The sequence below is a fragment of the Delphinus delphis genome, chromosome 5 (assembly GCF_949987515.2).
Source record: "Delphinus delphis chromosome 5, mDelDel1.2, whole genome shotgun sequence".
Lineage (NCBI taxonomy): Eukaryota > Metazoa > Chordata > Mammalia > Artiodactyla > Delphinidae > Delphinus > Delphinus delphis.
The window spans coordinates 72,883,071-72,904,051 of NC_082687.1; the positions used below are offsets into that span (position 1 = coordinate 72,883,071).

General features: G+C 35.9%; 1 protein-coding gene across 6 annotated transcripts in view; it reads right to left on the reverse strand.

Moving 5' to 3' along the window:
• GRXCR1 (glutaredoxin and cysteine rich domain containing 1) overlaps nucleotides 1-20,981 on the reverse strand; it is a 305,190-nt gene that overhangs the window by 277,773 nt on the left and 6,436 nt on the right. For 4 of the 6 annotated variants that reach the window (XR_009519569.1, XR_009519567.1, XR_009519568.1 and 1 more), the window contains exon 3: nucleotides 802-888. The exons of 1 other annotated variant lie outside the window; for it this stretch is intronic. The gene's annotated coding sequence lies outside the window, so the exon portion shown is untranslated. Of the gene's footprint in view, nucleotides 1-801; nucleotides 889-5,480; nucleotides 5,602-20,981 lie in introns of those variants that run through there. One more of the 6 variants, XR_009519571.1, reaches the window with a different exon arrangement.

Consider the following 20,981-nt stretch of genomic DNA (forward strand, 5'->3'; position numbering starts at 1 on the left):
TTCTAAATAAAGAATATAGTGTTGCTTATTGGACTATTCTCAACTTTCATAGCATTGAAATTCAAAATAAATTGTGGAAAAAAAAGAGCTAAAGGGAAAAGGAGGGAAAGGTGGTTAATATGGAAGCTCTTCAAGATAATTCCATGTAGAAGGTGGCTCCTATTATATCATTTAAATGCTATGTTAGAGGCAAGATAAATATATAGTATAATATTATATATGATATATGGCATGATATATGACATGTCATGATATGACATATGATATACATGATATGGTAATCACCTCTGAAGAAAATATCCAAACACATTAACTAAAAGATTAAATTCAGTTAAGTTAAAAATATCTGGAAGCATACATAACTACAGCCATATAACAGTGAAGTTTAATCTCAATTTTACTATCTACTAGTTGTGTAATCTTGGGCATGATACTTAACACTAACTTGACATTTCTTGGATTTCCCTTCTGCAAAACAAAGATGACAATACATAACTCATATGGTTGCTTTGATAAATAAATGCTGTAATGCTGCAGGTCAGTGGGTCTCAGACTTCAGTTGCATCCCAGTCACCTGGAAGGTTTGTCGCCACCCCCAGAGTGTCTAATTAATTAGGTTTGGGATGGAGCCTGAGAGTGTGCATTTCCAATAAGTTCCCATGTGATTCTGGTGCTGTTGGCCTGGGGACCACACTTTGAGAATTACCGCTATAGATATTCAAATTGAAAAATGTGCACCCCTTACCAGCAGCAATAGAGAGAGAAATCTGTCCCTCTGCCTCCCAGGGTGACATCTATTACCTTGAGTAGGCTCCTTCACCATCCCATGGTCACTTGCATTTTTTTCTTTAGCTGGAGATCCTCACCATTCCCATCTGTGTCTTGAGCCTGAACACACATAAGTGTCTCATTAGCCAAGAACTGAGCATAACATGTAAGCTGCACTTAGTTCCACTACAGTTTCTTTTTTGGAAACAGGGGTCATATGTAAAAACTACACATATTTCTTCTGGAATTAGTCTGCTACATCAATGCCTGTGTGTCGGGTGTTCAGAGTGAACTGTGTCCCCGTGGTACCTTCATGAGCATCTGGCATAAATCTCAGAGCCATTCTACCCAGCTGGATGTCTGCCCTGATTCCTAATTTTCATCTATGTTTCCTGCTAGAAAAACAGCATAGCTGTGACCTTCAGCCTGATCATGTTGGATCCTTCTCACACCCCCACTCCCAGTATGACCTCAAGGATAGACAGAGAAATCAAATTTCTAGTATCGGACTGTGTGAACTAGAAAGCTCACTGCCATAGACCTCATGTGCCCCAGCTTAGACCTCCTTTTCATGCCACTGTCCATATCAAGTTCAAGATTACTCTGCAATCTGACTTGGGTTTTTGAACCTCAACCCCTCACGGATGCTTATAAGAGGAGCAGTGTAATAAATTGTAAAGAGCATGGGTTCTGGAGACCCAAAGACTTAAGTTAGAATCCTAGCTTGATTACCAGCTTAGGAAGCCCTTGACCAAATTACTTAAGGTCACTTGAGCCTCGGTTTGCTTATTTGTACGATGGGAATAACAATTTGATTCATAAGATTAAATGAGATAATGCATATGAAAACACTGAATTCAGTGTCTGACTATAGTAAGTATGAGATATGTTAGATTTTTTAAAAAAAATCATAGTGATGATGAAGAGGATGATGACAACTGACAGAGGGAGGACAAAAAAGAAAAACATTCCTATTGGTGAAGTTAAATCTTTGGCTATTTTCTGGCCAGCTTCTGTCCCACATTTATCCCTCCACCTTAAACTCCCACCATGCCTTATACTGCATAGGACTTCAAAAATAAATTAAAAAATCTTTCCAATGGCTGTCCTAAATCCTAAGATCCAGGAATGGTCATTCTGTTCTTCCCATGATAGACAGGACTTAAAGAGTTAATAGGAACAATTACTCTGCTTCGCGGAATTTCTTAACGGTGGAGAGGTTCCCAGGAGCCCTCTCTTTATGTAGGGCTGTGAGTCTGGAGGTTGGAAACGTTGCCCCTAAGAAAGCCGGACCACACAGTGCTCTATTCTGCAATCTCATGAAATGGGCTCCTTAGTGAGAGACACATGCAATAGATGAAAAAGCAATGGACTAGAAGTCGGAACAGCTGGATTTCAGTTGCAATCTCTCACCAATAACTAGTTGTATGGCCCTGGACACTGTTTCGGAATATTTTCTCTCTTCCCTTGTGTGTAACATATATACTCACTCTGTAGGATCTCTTCTACCTTTCAAAAATTATGATTATCTCTGTTTTAATTTTGGCCCTGGATTAGTCTTCCATCCTGGAAGAATCATAATTGACATATAGGTTTGTCAATTTCACAGTTCATTTCATGAAAGTCCTGACAGTCACCCAGTAGCTAGCATCAAGAACTACATCATAGGAACTTCCCTGGTGGTCCAGTGGTTACGACTTCACCTTCCAATGCATGGGGTGCAGGTTCTAAGATCCCACATGCCTCGCGGCCAAAAAACCAAACCATAAAAAAACAGAAGCAATATTGTAAGAAATTCAATAAAGACTTTAAAAAATGGTCCACATCAAAAAAAAAAAAAAAGAAAATCTTTAGAAAAAAAAGAACTACATCATAATTGTGATGCACCACCTTGAATAAAAAACAGAAGAAAATAACACTGCATTCAAGTAAGACTTATGGAAAGGTAGTCCAAAATCTCATGGATATACACTTATTGTATCGACATTTCTGTAGCTCCATTTATGCCCTAAAGTACAAAAATGAATGCCTTTAACCTTTAAAAAAGCTACAATCAGGTAACAAAACAGCTTCCACAACATGATTTGATTTTTAAAGAACATACATAGAGTTATGCACATCAAGGTAATGGTGGTGTTTATCACTCAACGATAGTTACAGATTTTGTAAATTTTTTTCTTTTCTTATTATCAGTATTTTCTAATCTTCTACCATGTGCATGTATTTCTTTTGTAATAAAAAACAAAATGCAACATTCTGAATCCTGCTTCTCTATTTCACAGTGTTTTATAGTTTCTCTGCCTGAAAAGTAATTCAGAGTACTACACTTCTAATCTTTTTATGGATGAAAAGGAGAAAAAAACCATTCATAACTCCCTAGCATGTTTTCCAAGCAGAACATTTTTTTCCATTAAACTCTATCCCATCTTTAAGAACTCTCTTATTGAGGTATCCTTAAACTATTGCCCTTAATTATGACTGTTTCTCATAAAGAAGCAAAAAGTGCTTAGCCTGACACACACACACACACACACACACACACACACACACACACACACACACACACACACACACACACACACACACACACACACACACACACACAAGGTTGCAGGTTTCAGAGCTCAGATTCACCTGCTCTTCCCCCAACCAGCTATAGAGGTTTTCACACTGGGACACCTTAACAGACTGAAAGAGGCACAAAAGCAGAGTTGCCTACCTGGATCTGAATCCTACTCTAGGTTGAGTCATGACTCTGCTATCCTCAAGTTGTGTGACCTTGAGCCCTTTACTTCCCCTCTCACAGCCTCAGTTTTCTCATCTGCAAAATGAGTACACAACGTTGTCAGGACTGCGTGAGATCCTACTCGTAAAAAGGCACAGTCCAGTGCATGGAAAATAGTAATTACTTATTGGAGCATTGAATGGCTTAATAAATTTAACTATAATTAATTCTAAAATAAAACTTAAGCCTCCTCCCAAATAACTTCAGAAACTTAGCTTTTTTGGTCCAGTACAAAATCCCACCCCATCCTCATCAGTTTTCTCCTATTTGAGAGGAAAAAATATACTTCAAGTATATTTTAGGTAATTTTTTTGCTTCGATTTTATTATATCAAAACTCTACCTATACAATTTCTCAATTTTAAAATCTTTTAATGCTCAAATGAGCTATTTCTTAATAAAAAGATTATTATTTCTTATTTCTCAGAAGTAGAATTAATATCTAATCCATCTAACTACACAAACAGAATTTTTTGAGGTGGAAGGAAATTCAGAAGTAGCAGTATCTTTTCTATTCAGATAGATGCCCATTAATACAAACTTATGTTTATATAAGTTTAAAAAATATTTTGAATATTCACATATTCACACTCACTAGCTTTTAAGTTCCTAGCACTAAAACAAAAAGAAACTCTGTTAAATGTTATATTCAAAAGGGATGGTACAGTGTCTGTTAGTACATAAACTTAATCTTTCTTAAATTAATTATCAAACTTTTTTGGTAGCAACTCAGTGGGGCAGTCTACTATAAAATGAAAGCAGAGGGATGTTGAAAGGACCATCCCCATTACCTTTCATGTTTCACTGATTTACTTATTAATCTGTTGTTCTTGTAAAGGCCTCTAATGGTTAATCTTGCTATTGCAATGGACCAGCTCTGCCATGTGAGTAGGGAAAGTACTCGGCCCATCTTTAAGTGTGGTTTATAATAATACCTGCTTCATAGAGACATTGTGAGGATTAGATGAGACAAATGTATAAATCATTAGCAGAATCTGAATATAAGTGCTTATTAAATTTTATGCAATATTATTATCACTATTTTTTATTACTGAGAAAATATGAGCATTGGAGAAGTTAACTTCTTAAGGTTTCTTTAAAGAAGACTATTTGAAAGAGATTAAGTTCCCATGAGAACAGCAATATGTCCTGGTCTATCTTCAAAGTTCATTCCTTGATAAATTAATTCCTCTTGTTACTCCCTTGGGCCAGCTTAGGAGAAAACCTCTTCAATTCCCTACTTCATGGGGTGATTTTACCCCATGAAGTTGACATTCACCTGGTTGAACTCAGCCCTTCACAACCATTAATTAGGACTTTTTTTCCCCTTAACTATAAAACCATTTAAAAATATGAGTACAAAATACAATGTGACAGATACCTGTAAGTGTAACAATGCTAAAATACCAAGATTAAGCATACACTAATATTTTGCTTTCTTTACTTCAATTCTCTCACTTTCTTTTCTAAAAAATGAAATGTTACACCTACATCTCTGCACTCAATCTGCCATCTTCCTCCCCAGCAGTAACCACTATCCTAATGCTGATGTGTATTAGATTCATGACATTCTTCTACTTCATTACATATGTAGCATCCATAAATAGTACTATTTTTAAATTCTACATAAATGAATTATACTTAAAGTATAATTTGCAACTTACTCTTTTTTATTCAGCATTGCATTTTTGAAATAAACCATACTTACTCTTGTAGATCTGGAACATTCATTACAAATCTTTGCATAGTAATTGTTTGAATAAACAATGGTTTATACATTTATTCACTGTTAAACGGATTATTTCCATTGTTACAAACCTGCTCAAAGACCCTCCCTGTGCACAAATGCCTGGGGTTTTCTAGGGTAAAGAAGTAATAAAATAGTAGGATGGACACCAGGTGCAAATTCACCTCTACAAAGTACTCACAAATTGCTCTCCAAAGTCAGCAAACCAATTTACACTCCAACCAACATGTATGTGGTTTCATCTTCCCCCACATCCTCATGAATGCTTGGTACTGTTACATGTATTGAATTTTTCTTATTTGTCATTGGTATTATTTTCACATCTGCATGAATTATTTGCCAATCCAATCATCTGCCAGGAATCTTGTAACGTCATTTTCTGAAAAAAGTCTTTGTAATATCAGGAGACAGAGCAAATGGATGCATGAGTCTAACAATTCAATCATTCATGAAGGATATTTTCTTAAATAAAAAGACAAAATCAGTGAAGGGGATGAGTCAACATCTGAAAATATAAATATGAACCAAAAATCATGTTCTTCTTATAAGGCAGCTGGAGGTAAGCCAACAAAAGAAATCCTAAAGTTCAACTCCTGCTCTGAAATTTAGGGTCATTTAGATTGTATTCATTCCTTAAGAAACCACAAAAGCTGCAATTTCCTTTGTATCTTTCAGAAGCAGGGCAGAAATAAAGTCCTCATAGAAATTAATAAATATTGCTGTGAGATCTCATATTCCACTTAGCTGGCAGATCAAGACTGGTTCAATAATTTATATATCAGTTGAGGATAAACTAATGAGCTCTGTGTATGAGGTTGCGTTTATGTAAACGGAATTGTATCCAAGTCTTTCATGTTACAAATGTGCTTGCTACTGGGTCTTCATAAAAATAAAAACCACAGTGGTCCTATGAACACGAATGCCAATATTTTTATACAAAGTAATATTAAACACAATAATCTACTACACATTCCTACCTACCAATATTGTACCCATTTCCAGATAAAATTATGAAGAATAATCCTCGCCTTGGTAAATGTAATTTTTAAGATTTAAAAAAAATTTTAGTTGTTGCTTCTGTCATTTTTGTTTGCTTTTGTTATTCTATTCCCATTTATACTGCCTACCATTGAAAGATGATAATACTCAGCTATGTAAACTGTCTTTCATTATGGTCTAATCATTGGGATGTATTCTAAGTAATCTTACATAAGAAAACATTCAAACACCTAGAAATAATATCTATACAGATCCAAAAGAAAATAAAGCTGATGCTTGGTACTGGCACATTACATTCTAAGGCAGCCATAAAGGTGCTTTGATCTGGATCTCAACAAGACTCTCTGTAAAATATTTAAAATAATTTCCTAGTGTTAATGTTAATTTCATATTAGATAAAAATATATTGCATGCCCTTTCATTTTCATGACTTATTTCTAAGAGGGAGTAGGAGAAAGACTGCTTTGATATAAAGACCTTTTGAAATTGACAATGCTTGATCACTGGATATTCAATAGAGGCAATGATTCAACTAAATTTATATTTGTAAGTGTAATCATTTACTAAGAAATGATTTTTAACAAGCCAAAATATGCATATTATTAACAAAACAATGCAGCGACTTTAGATATTTTAGATACCTAAAGAAAACTGTATCCAACGGAGATACAAAAGAAGTTACAACAGACACCACAGAAATACAAAGCATCCTAAGAGACTACTACAAGCAACTCTATGCCAATAAAATGGACAACCTGGAAGAAATGGACAAATTCACAGAAAGGTATAACCTTCCAAGACTGAACGAGGAAGAAACAGAAAATATGAACAGATCAATCACAAGTAATGAAATTGAAACTATGATTAAAAATCTTCCAACAAACAAAAAGTCCAGGACCAGACGGCTTCACAGGTGAATTCTATCAAACATTTAGAGAAGAGCTAACACCCATCCTTCTCAAACTCTTCCAAAAAATTGCAGAAGAAGGAACACTCCCAAACTCATTCTATGAGGCCACCATCACCCTGATACCAAAACCAGACAAAGATACTACAAAAAAAGAAAACTACAGACCAATGTCACTCATGAATATAGATGCAAAAATCCTCAACAAAATACTAGCAAACAGAATTCAACAACACATTAAAAGGATCATACACCATGATCAAGTGAGGTTTATCCCAGGAATGCAAGGATTCTTCAATATACGCAAGTCAATCAATGTGATTCATCATATTAAAAGACTGAAGAAGAAAAACCATATGATCATCTCAAGAGATGCAGAAAAAGCTTTTGACAAAATTCAACACCCATTTATGATAAAAACTCTCCAGAAAGTGGGCATAGTGGGAACCTACCTCAACATAATAAAGGCCATATATGACAAACCCACAGCAAACATCATTCTCAATGGTGAAAGCATTCCTCTAAGATCAGGAACAAGACAAGGATGTCCACTCTCACCACTATTATTCAACATAGCTTTGGAAGTCCTAGCCATGGCAATCAGAGAACAAAAAGAAATAAAAGGAATCCAAATCGGAAAAGAAGAAGTAAAACTGTGACTGTTTGTAGATGACATGATACTATACATAGAGAATCCTAAAGATGCCACCAGAAAACTACCAGAGCTAATCAATGAATTTGGTAAAGCTGCAGGGTACAAAATTAATGCACAGAAATCTCTTGCATTCCTATACACTAATGATGAAAAATCTGAAAGAGAAATCAAGGAAACACTCCCATTTGCCACTGCAACATAAAGAATAAAATATCTAGGAATAAACCTACCTAGGGAGACAAAAGACCTGTATGCAGAAAACTATAAGACACTGATGAAAGAAATTAAAGATGATAACAACAGATGGAGAGATATACCATGTTCCTGGAATGGAAGAATCAATATTGTAAAAATGACTATACTACCCAAATCAATCTACAGATTCAATGCAATTCCTATCAAATTATCAATGGCATTTTTTACAGAACTAGAACAAAAAATCTTAAAATTTGTATGGAGATACAAGATCCCCGAATAGCCAAAGCAGTCTTGAGGGAAAAAATCGGAGCTGGAGTAATCAGACTCCCTGACTTCAGGCTATACTACAAAGCTACAGTAATAAAGATAGTATGGTACTGGCACAAAAACAGAGATACAGATCAATGGAACTGGATAGAAAGCCCAGAGATAAACTCACACACCTAGGGTCAACTAATGTATGACAAAGGAGGCAAGGATATACAATGGAGAAAAGACAGTCTCTTCAATAAGTGGTGCTGGGAAAACGGGACAGCTACATGTAGAAAAATGAAATTAGAACACTCCCTAACACCATACACAAAAATAAACTCAAAATGGATTAGAGACCTAAATATAAGACTGGACACTATAAAACTCTTAGAGGAAAACATAGGAAGAACACTCTTTAACATAAATCACAGCAAGATCTTTTTTGACCCTCCTCCTAGAGTAATGGAAATGAAAACAAAAATAAGCAAATGGGACTTAATGAAACTTAAAAGCTTTTACAAAGCAAAGGAAACTGCAAACAAGATGAAAAGACAACCCTCAGGATTGGAGAAAATATTTGGAAACGAATCAACAAAGAATTAATCTCCAAAATATATAAACAGCTCATGCAGCTCAATATTAAAAAGACAAACAACCCAATCCAAAAAATGGGCAGAAGACGTAAGTAGACATTTCTCCAAAGAAGACATACAGATGGCCACGAAGCACATGAAAAGCTGCTCAACATCACTAATTACTAGAGAAATGCAAATCAAAACTACAATGAGTTATCACCTCACACCAGTTAGAATGGACATCATCAGAAAATCTACAAATAACAAATGCTGGAGAGGGTGTGGAGAAAAGGGGACCCTCTTGCACTGTTGGTGGGAATGTAAATTGATACAGCCACTATGGAGAACAATATGGAGGTTCCTTAAAAAACTAAACACAGGGCTTCCCTGGTGGCACAGTGGTTGAGAGTCTGCCTGCCGATGCAGGGGACACCGGTTCGTGCCCCGGTCCAAGAAGATCCCACATGCCGTGGAGCGGCTGGGCCCGTGCACCACAACTACTGAGCCTGTGCTCTAGAGCCCGTCAGCCACAATGACTGAGCCCATGTGCTGTAACTATTGAAGCCTGCGCGCCTAGAGCCCATGCTCTGCAACAAGAGAAGCCACCGCAATGAGAAGCCCATGCACTACAATGAAGAGTAGCCCCCACTCGCCGCAACTAGAGAAAGCCCATGCACAGCAACGAAGACCCAACACAGCCAAAAAAAAAAAAACAGAGAGAGAGAGACCCAACATAGACATTAATATGAGCATATGTGATGTCTGGCACTGTTGCAGTCATCAAGCAACAATGAGGTAATCTGCTGTAGCGCAGGGAATGGAAAAATAGAAAGAGGGCAAGAATTGCAGTTTCTGATGACTTTGTTGAGCCACTGAAATAACTAATCCTAGAATAGTCCTACTTTACAGAATTCTGATAATATAAGAGGATCAGCTAAGGAATGTATTCAGTTAAAAGTAATAGAAACCCCAATACAGGGGTTTAAACTAATAAATTTTTATTTTTCTCTTTCAACATTAAGTCCAGAGGTAGGTACAGAGTAGGGATAGAAGATGAGTGACATACAGCAATACAGAAAGGATGTATGTTTAAAGTATTGAGCAATACAGAAATAAAAGTATGGGTTTATAATAGGAAACCGGGAGGGAATATGAATTAGCCAGACCACAAAGTTTGGTCTAGAACGATGACTTGAGCTATGTTTAAGGTTATGTTTACTTCAATCTACCACGAACAGCCAAAAAAGCAATGCAAAAGATAAATATGAGATCGAGGGAACAAGTGAGCCAACATAGCTCCTCATGCCCTGGTTTCTCACAGAAGTACACCCAAAGTTATCTATGCTTTAATAGAGTGAGGAATCACATTGGAGGAAGCCACAATTGTGAGCTTTCTGTCTCTTATACTGTTAAGCTATAGAGGAACAGCTCAGGAATCAAGAATCTACATATTCTGTTATTTTAAGAGGAAAAAAAAAAAAACCATTCTACCAAGAAAAAAATCTTGCTAGACCTAATTCTGTGATGATTCCATGGCTGACACAGGATTTTAGAACTATATTGATAAAAGACAGGACTAGCTATGGAGAAACAGATGCAAAACACCAGATTCTTGGAATGAGATTCCTGTGTTAAGGAGTCTAAAAAGCCAAGCCAGGGTGTGTTAGATTTTGCTATGCTCTATTATAGAATCATCTCTGATGCTGTGAAGCCCTCAACATCGAAAAGGAGAGCAAGTGGCATGTGATGGAGATTTTAAATCCATTAAGCTTAGTCACTCAAAACTTTTCCTTCATTAAAACATAAAGAAGCAACATGCAAGGAAGTAAGTCAAGCTCCTAGCAGAGTTAAAGAACCAAGTGCACCAGGGAACCGAGCAGCAAGTGAAAGAAACCTCCAAAGGGCAGCTGCTGCTCATAAAATCCACAAATTCAATACCATAAGATGTGAGTCACAGAGGATTTTAAAACAGGTGAATGTGTGTGTGATGGAATTTGAAAGCAAAAGCACACACTGATAGCTTCAAGGGGCAACTGATGGTAAAAAGACAGTTTTTTAAAGAATGGTATTGAAAATAGCCTGGGGTGATTTACTGTAGGCTAGCAGTTCCCAAAGTACGAATGATTTCTGTACCAGCAGCATCAACGTCACCTAGCAACTTAATACACCAATTCTCAGCCTCTGAGGTGGAAGCTGGCAGTCTAGCCAGTGTCAGGGTGATTCTAACACACACCCAAGTTTAAGAAACGCTGGTGTGAGGACAAGAAGTCCTAGCCGCCAGTCGGTGTGGTGAGGTGACCAAGAGCACCAGCTCTGGAGTCACACAGCCCTGAGTCTGGATCTCACATCGTCTGCTTCTAGATGCATGAAGTTCGGCAAGTACTTAAATCCTCCAAACCTATTTACAAATACACCTATCTTAGAGGTTCATTGTAGGAATTACCAGTAACATTCATGAAACCTGCTCAGTAAACAATATTAACTATTATTTCATCATCAACATCTTCACAGCACTGTCTGAAGGCATGAATATACTACTTCTCTGTGTGCAAAGGCACTGAGATACTCATGTTCAATATATTCTGTAAAACAATGAGTACCATTTTGTAGCAATATTTGTATACAAATAGTTGAATTACTAGTAATAGTAACAACTCTTCTATGCTTTAACATATTTGGCATTGTTCTAAGGGCTTTACATACATTAACCCGCTGAATCCTGTTTAATCCTCACAAAAACTCTATAAGATAGAGCCTATTATTATCCCCATTTTACAGATAAGGAAACTGAGGCAAGAGGGGTTAAGTACAGTGCCCAAAGTTACAAAGCTAGAAAGTGGCAGAGTCAGCATTTAAATACAGACAATCTGTCTGTGTGCTTAACCACTATGCTATACCACTTCCCTAAGTTAAAAACAAATTTTGATGTTTAGGGCAGAAGTTTCAGCTGTCTAGAAAAATACACTTACATGAAATATCTCGTTCTCCAAGGGACTGGAAAAATGAAACTTCCTATTCTTAGTTCTGCTACCTGCTCTGTAAGCATCTCTTCTGTACGCATTAAATGCACTCAACCGATTCCACAGACAAGCTGGTGGCCTAAAAAGTGGGATGGCTGTTCCCTCTAAAATGGTAGGAAGAAATAAGAGACATAGGAAGAAATAAGAGGCAGGAAGAGCTAGTGAGAAATGCACTTAGTGGGAAAATTCATTGAGTTCCCCAGCCTCTAATGTTCTCAGTGCAAGGGCATTCCAGGAAAACAGAACAAACTATTACCCTCTGGCAGCAACAGTATCTCCGCTATGTCTGAGTCAGATGCTCAGATGGCTGAATGTACTCCGAGGAAATAAGAGAACAGAGCTCAAGGGGAACAGGCTGCTTTGCTCTGAGTTGCTCTCTGTATGCCTGAGCAAGCTGCCTGGATACCTGTGTATGCGTGGAAGGAAGCAGTTTCCTCGACCTTGCTTGATAGAGTTTTATGGATATATGTCAGGGCTTTCAAAACTTCTCAGTGTTCTAAACAAGAGAATTCAGACTCCAAAGCTGCAATAGAAGGAGGCAGTCCTTTGGACAGAAAGCTGCAAGACAGGTCAATTTTACCCTTAACTCGTTCAATCTCTGGCTTTTGAATGCCTGCCAAATTCTTTAGGCTTCTTCAAGGTGACCAATCCAAATAATTCACTCACTGTTTCAACATTCTCAGTTGTCAGTTGTTCCGAGTCTTACTGCATTGTGATAAGAAAAAAACAGAAAAGCAAAAGTCCGTATTTCGTTCCCAATGCCAGAAAACAAACTGCAATGAAATTGAGAGAATGTGAGATGAGCTTTCCCCCTTAATATTTAGGGTGAAACATGCATTGGACCAGGTTTTTGGCAGAATGGAAATTTCAGTAAGTGTGCTACTCCTGTTCTCTCTTGCTGAAAGTGGTATCTCATTGCCAACACACACATTCCCTAAACATCTGTTATGGAAGCAGACATTGAAAAAGAAATACCTATGGTTTACTCTATACATTTTTCCACTATCTAATCTACAAAGAAATACTAGAAGCAGTAAGATTTCTTATATGTTGAGTAAAATGTTTCCTTTCACTATGACTGTTCATTTGTTCTAACAGCGAGAGTTTTTCTATGAGAATATTTCCCCTCATCTTCCACTCAACTTATCTGCAAAGAATTCCTAAAAGTTAAAGAACTTTCAGCTTTTGCTAGATGTGTAATAATATTGAGAAATTAATATTAATTTATAGGTGTGATAATGGTATTTTTTTAAGTTTAGTGACTTTGATCTCCTTCAGGAACTAAGCTTCCCACATAACAGAAGGGAAGGACTCCGTAAGGTCTATGGAACAAATTGCCTCAATGTCTTTCATAAGAAAGGCATTAGGTCAATTACTTAGCATAAAAGTCTCTCTTAAGTGCCATAAATTTAAAAAGAAACATCCTCTAATTTTCCATTTTATATAATCCCTTTCAGTAACTCCAAAACTCTCAACAAAGTACTTTTCACGTAGTTTTGACAGCTGTGTTCTGGGGATTGAAGAGATGGGGGAGTAATGGGATTGAGGGCTCCACCTTCTCTCTGAGGTCTTTACTCAGTGTTTCCTTTTCTAAGAATCCATCACCAACCCTAACATCTACTCTCTATGCTCCCTTCAGGACAACTCTCCATTTCTCCATTTGTTTGTTTCTATTCAATTCACCATCATCATTCAGGGTACCTAGATCTTAAAACTAAAAGTAACCAATTAGAAAAAGCCCTGGAAAATAAACAAACTCCAATCCAATGTCATTGAAAGAACTGTACACATTAATGTGGACAGGAAAAAATATGAAGAGAATGTAAAATAGAACAACACAGTAATGGATTAGTTGAAATGAATCAAATGGACCAAATATGGACTTCTGTACATGGAGAGAAGTATTTGGATTACTTGAATCTAGAGAATGAGCCCTGTTGACAGACACAGATGCTAGAAAAATTTCAAGGGTATCTGTAGTTCTAGAGCTCAGATGTCCTAAATGACATCTCTGGTTAATATTCAACCTCAGCCAACTGAGAGTGTAATCTCCAAAAGTGCTTGGAATGCTAACCCTAAAATTGTGTGGATGACATAATTGTTTTCAAGAGAATTATTAGCTTTAAACCTGGAGAATGATGCATTCATATGGTTAAGTAAATCAAACTTATAGTACTAATATTTTTTAGTAAAGTTTAGAAATAATCAATGTATTTAAGAGAATTCTACCTATTACAAAAATGGTTCATCCTTGTGATTCCAAACTAAACTGACAGGACTGAATAATTGATTTAGTCAAAGAAATTATTTTGAGATCCACCAGTATTAGAAAATTCAAGAAAGCCTAAGACTTATTTTTATAAGTTAAATTTATCCTATTTTAATGGTTACTTAAGTACTTGGAAGGCTCTTTCAGGTGAGTAAAGGACTTGAAAAGAAAACAAAATGTACCGACTTATTAAGTGTAGTTTAAAACATTTAAGGGAGTTTTCGTTTATGAAAAGAATCAAACATTAACACCTCCTTAAAGAAATTCTTAAAATTTGCTACATTTTTAAGTAGAATAAAATGATTAAGTTGAATTTCAAAGCTTAAGAAAGAACTATGTTTTTAATATATAAATTTAATACATTTAATATTAAATTTTAAAAATAAAGTTTGCTTTGGATAACTTTTTCGGGATCCAAAAGCCGTCCTCAAGAACACGGAAAACTAACATCGACAAGACGGCCACAGCAGCTTCGTAATATGGTATGCCACCCTTCCCTCACAGTGCAGTCTGTACACAACTCAAAGACTGATGCTTCCATAATGCTATTAAGTACCATCTCTCTTCAGAGACCTCTAATTCTTTAATTTTTCCCTTTTCTGATTTTAAAGAGAGACAAAATGGAAATAGAAGACCTTTCTATGTGTTTATTTCATCCATTGCTTTTGTGAGTCTTGTTTTCACCCCTAAGATTTTTTCTTTTTTAATTTTTATTAAATTTGTTTAAATTTTAAAAAAAAGTTCACCCATTTTTCCCACCCCCCAACAACCCTTGTCTCTTGCAGCCACCAGTCTGATCTCTGTATCTATGAGCTTATTGTGTTTTTATTTTTTGTTCATTTGTTTATTTTTAGATTCCACATATAAGAGAGATCAAATGATATTTGTCTTTCTCTGACTTATTTCACTTAGCATAATGCCCTGGAATTCCATTTGTGTTGTCACACATGGCAAGATTTCATTATTTTTATGGCTAAATAATATTCCATTATGTCTCTCTCTATATATATGCAATTTCTTTATACATTCATCCATTGATGGACACTTAAGATTGTTTCCGTATCTTAGCTATTGCTAATAATGTTACAATGACCATAGGAGTGCATATATATCTTCAAATTAGTGTTTTTGTTTTCTTCAGATAAATACCCAGAAGCAGAATTGCTGGATCATATGGCAGTTCTATTTTTAATTTTTTGAGGAACCTCCATATTGTTTCCCATAGTGGTTGCACCAATTTACATTCTCACCAACAGTTTATGAGGGTTCCTCTTTCTCCACATCCTCGCAAAACTTATTTCTTGTCTTTTTTTATAATAGCCATTCTAACAGCTGTGAGGTCGTTATCTCATTGTGGTTTTGACTCGCATTTCCCTGATGATTAATGATGTTGAGCATCTTTTCATGTACCTGTTGTATTTTTTTGGAAAAATGTCTATTCAGATCCTCTGCCTATCTTTAACTGGGTTGTTTGTTTTCTTGCTATTGAGTTGTATGAATTCTTTTTATATTTTGGATATCAGCCCCTTATCAGATATATGATTTGCAATTATTTTCTCCCATTCAATAGGTTACCTTTTCATTTTGTTGATGGTTTCCTTTGCTGTACAGAAGCTCTGTAGTTTGATATAGTCTTACTTGTTTATTTTTGCTTTTATTTCTTTTGCTTTTGGTGTCAGATTCAAAAAATCAGCACCAAGACCTATGTCAAGGAGCTTACTGCCTATGTTTTCTTCTATGAGTTTTATGGTTTCAGGTCTTATGCTCAAATCTTTAATTCATCTTGAGTTAATTTTTGTGTATGATGTAAGATAGTAATTTGATTTCATTCTTTCACAAGTGGCTATCCAATTTTCCCAACATCATTTATTGAAGACACTGTCCTTTCCCCATGTATATTCTTGGCTCATTTGTCATAAATTAATTGACCATATATGTGTGGGTTTATTTCTGGATTCTCTATCTTGTTCTATTGATCTACGTGTCTGTTTTTATGCCAGTACCATACTGTTTTAATTAGTATAGTTTAGTTTGAAATCAGGGAATGTGATGCCTCCAGCTTTGCTCTTCTTTCTCAAGATTGCTTTGGCTATGCAGGCTCTTTTGTGGTCCCATACAATTGTTAGGATCATTTGTTCTATTTCTGTGAAAAATGCAATTGGAATTTTGATAGAGACTGCAGTAAAATCCATATTTTACTTTGGGTAGTATGGACAATTTAACAATATTAATTCTTCCAATCCATGAGCATGCAATGTCTTTCCATTTATTTGTGTCTTCTTCAATTTCTTTCATTAATATCCTGTAGTTTTCAATACACAGGTCATTTACCTCCTTGGTGAAATTTATTCCTAGGTATTTTATTCTCTTTGGTGCAATTGTAAATGGAATTATTTTCTTAATTTCTCTTCCTAATACATTGTTATTAGTGTAAAATGCAATCGATTTTTGTGTATTTACTTTGCATCCCACAACTATTGAATTCATGTATTAGTTCTAACACTTTTTGATGGAGTCTTCATGGTTTTCTACATATAATATCATGTCACCTGCAAATGTTGACAGTTTTACTTCTTCCTTTCAATTTGGATGCCTTTTATTTCTTTTTCTTGTCTAATTGTTCTGGCTAAGACTTCCTATACTATCTTGAATAAAAGTGGTAAGAGTGGACAGCATTGTCTTGTTCCAGATCTTAAGGGAAAAGGTTTCAGCTTTTCACTGTTGAGTATGACGTTAGCTGTGGGATTGTCATACATGGTTTTTATTATGTTGAGGTATGTTCCCTCTATACCCAGTTTGTTTAAAGTTTTTATCATAAATGGATGTTAAATTCTGTCGAATGTTTTTTCTGCACCTATGAGATGATCATATGATTTTTATCCTTCATTTTGTTAATATGGTGTATCACACTGATTGATTTGCAGACGCTGAACCATTTAAATGAATGGAATAAATTCCATTTGATCATGATGTATGATCCTTTTAATGTATTGTTGAATTCTGTGTGCTAACATTTTGTTGAGGATTTCTGCATCGATGTTCATCAAGGATATTGGCCTATTATTTTCCTTTTTGTGGTATCCTTGTCTGGTTTTGGTATCAGGGTAAATTTGGCCTCATAAAATGTGTGTGTAAGAGTTCCCCCTCTTCTATTTTTTGGAAGAGTTTGAGAAGAATTAGTAACAATTCTTCATTGAATGTTCGGTAGAACTTACCATGAAGCTGTTTGGTCCTGGACTTTTGTTGGTTGAAAGGTTTTTGATTACTGATTCAATCTCCTTGCTAGTAATCTGTCTGTTCAGATTTTCTATTTCATCATGATTCAGTCTTAGTAAGTTGTATGTTTCTAGGAATTTATCCATTTCTTCTAGGTTGTCCAATTTGTTGGTGTATAAATGTTTAAATTTTATTTGTCTTTAAAACAGGAAGTCACCTTAATAACTAATAACTTATCAACAATTTATCCATTTTCTACTGTACTCAATTCAATATTATATTCAATTAGCATTTAATAAATTATTTGCTAAACTCCATCAATTTAAAACCTACTTCATCAAGACTGTTTCTAAAATAAAGCAAACTCTTTTCCTTTTTTCTTATAAATATTTAAAAACACAATTTGAATAAAACATAGTTTCATTATGATGTCCATGAAGAACTCCAAGATTTTAATAATGCAACCCTGAGAATGATTTCTGAGATTTATGAGGAAGCCAGAGAATGCTGGCTGCCTACCCTCAAAGGCATCCTCTCCTTCCTCATTGGTATCAGAACCTCAAATTTTATCTAGGTACACTGCCAGCTGAATAAGAAACTAAATTTACCAGCCTCCCTTTCAGCTAGGTGTGGCCATGAGACTAAGTTCTGGCTAATAAGATTTAAGCATAATTTCTTTGGAGACTTCAGGAATGGATGCTTAAAGAGATCTATCTAAGCCTGCTGGGATCTCTTTTTATCTTTATTCCTTTTCCCATCTTCCAATGCGGATGTTATAGCTGGCATACCAGAAGACAGCTAGGACCATGAGGTGACCTTGAGGATGGAAGCCATATGTTAGCATGCAGAGCAGAAAGGGAAGACCCTGATTCTTTGATGCCAGTGTGGAGTCTATCTTCAGACTTCTTTTATATGACAGAGAAATAAACTCCCACTTCATATAGATCACCGTTATTTTGGGTTTTCTATTATATACAGTTGAATCTTATTCTAAATGACATAAGAAGACATATTTGTTTTAACATTTTAATAAATATTACTAATCAACATTCTTGCAGCAAGTCTCTTGAAACCCATAAATAGAATCCTGCATTAAAATTACATATTCAACATTCCTGCCATCTGTCATACAAATGACAGATTAAGTAAACGTATGTTATTTGACTATACAAAGAAAGGCAATATTGAGGGAAATGCCTCTAGTACCTAAAATCATTTAATTTTACGTCACTCAGAGTATAAAAACAGTTTGGATGCACCAGATGATAATAGCTAAAATTTGTACAGTACATTATAATAAATTATCTCATGTACTTCTCACAATATTCTGATAAAATAGGTATTATAATTAGTCCCCATTTACGTATGAAGAAACTGAGGCACAGAGAAGTTAGGTAACTTGGCCAAAGTCATACTACTGGTAAGTGGTAGAACCTATATATGAATCTAGTTGTTTGATTGTAAAGCCTGTATGTTAACCCATTAGCCAATCTGAGGTTCTGAAAGGTTTTTTAATGATATTCTCAAAATCCAACCACTAGAAAGAACCAGAACTGAGGTGCAAACCGGTCTTCTGATTCCAGTTCTTTTCATTAAGTCAGGATTGATACCAATGAGGTTTTTAGATTAATCATACATTTTTTTCAGACTACTGAAAGCTATGGTAACATTAAAAGATAAACAAAACACTTCTGTCAATTAAGCATATGCTAAAATATAACATACACTTAGCACCTTTCAAAGAAAGTAATGAAGGTAATCTCCCCTCCGTGAATGTCAGAACTTCTGGTTCAATAAAAAATCGACCCAACATGTAAAAAGTTCAAACATAATCATATCTATATCTATACTTATATCTGTAACTACACAGAGAAGATTATCTTTTCTTTTCAGATAAACAGACTATTGTCCTTTACTCTCCATAGTCCCATAAGTATTATGAAAAATGCCTCATGTTACATTCAAGCTTAATTTTTTAAAAATCATCACTTCCTCTGTTAATTGAACAGATCTTTGACGTCTCCATCTTGATGTCTTTACTTCTACTGTAATTCATGCTCCGTATTGTTACCACCACAAAAATCTTTTTAAAACACAATTTTATCCTGTGCTACCTAGGGCCTACTGTAACTCCCTTTCACCTTGTGCATTCATTCTAACACCTCTGTTGATTTGCATGGTCCTCCATAATTTGGTTCCCATGTACTTATTCAAATCTTCTCAGTATTTCTCAACCTACAGGTCTCCCTTTTCCTCCTTCACTGTCATTTTAGATCAAGAGCAAGTCAGGAGACTCACAGACACAGAGAACAGATTAGTGGTTGCCAAGGGGGAGGGGGTTGCGGGAGGGATGGAGTGAGAGGTCGGGGTTAGCAGATGTAAGCTATTATATATAGAATGGATAAACAACAAGGTCCTACTGTATAGCACAGAGAACTATATTCAATATCCTGTGATAAACCATAATGGAAAAGAATATTTAAAAAAGCATATATATGTATGTGAATCACTTTGCTGTACAACAGAAATTAACATACACACACGCACACACACACGCACACACACACACAAAAGAGGAAGTCAGAAGAAGCCAATGGGGGCCAACACTAGGCACAGGATCAAACCAAGGGGCACTGGAAACCTTGAGGGGCTATGCAGGCAACAGACTGCACCCACTTCAATTAGAGGCTATATGGCTGCTGAAAGCCTGGGAGGCAAGCTGGAATCAGAATAGCATGGATTCAGGAACAGGAGGAAAGAGGTTCCAATTTAACAGGCAAAGGTCAGCTTTTAAGAGGTTAGACTAAATGAAAAACAGACAAGAGAACACAGGCAGGGAAGAGGAGCTGACATTTCAGGCCTAGGTCCAGAAGCAGATCTATCCAAGAGGTCCAAGCCTCTGCTCCCGTCCTTGGCACTAGCTCACTTCACTCTTGCCTCCGGAATATCCAGCTTCCACAAGCCCTGAATCTATAGCTGGTTTACCTTCTTTACGCCTTTTCTTTATAGTGTTTTCCCCCTGGCTTCTTTCTTTAGAGTGAATACTAAAATGTAATCCTGAGTTAAGTATTGATTCTCTTTCTCCATTTGGTAGATTTCCTCAGAGTTCAAAGTTGGAAAGAATCTACAGTGATAAATGATTCCTCTTTCCAGCAAATGTTGTTCCTGAGAATTTCTGGGGTCAGAGGGAAAAAAACAACATTGTGATTTTCCAATATATCTGCTAAACACTGCAGTGAGTTATGAACCTGAGCAGTGGATATATCATCCAAGAGGCACAAAAGCAATCGGCAAATATTTCACTTTTGATAGCTATGGCTTATTTCAATTCATCAAGAAACCATCTTAAGTCTGGCATTCTTTCCAAATTAAAAGTGATGGAACTACAAAATTGTATTTCATAATCATATTTATGTCATTTACCACTATATTCAATTTTTAATAAACATTCCTTTCTTTCAATACTTTTACCTCATTATTATCACCTCTCCTCCTTTGAAATAACACCTAATATGACATGGCAAGAAAAAGAAGTGAAATTTTCTTAGGAGTTTTTTTATTTCCAATATTGGCTTTCTGGTAAACATCAAA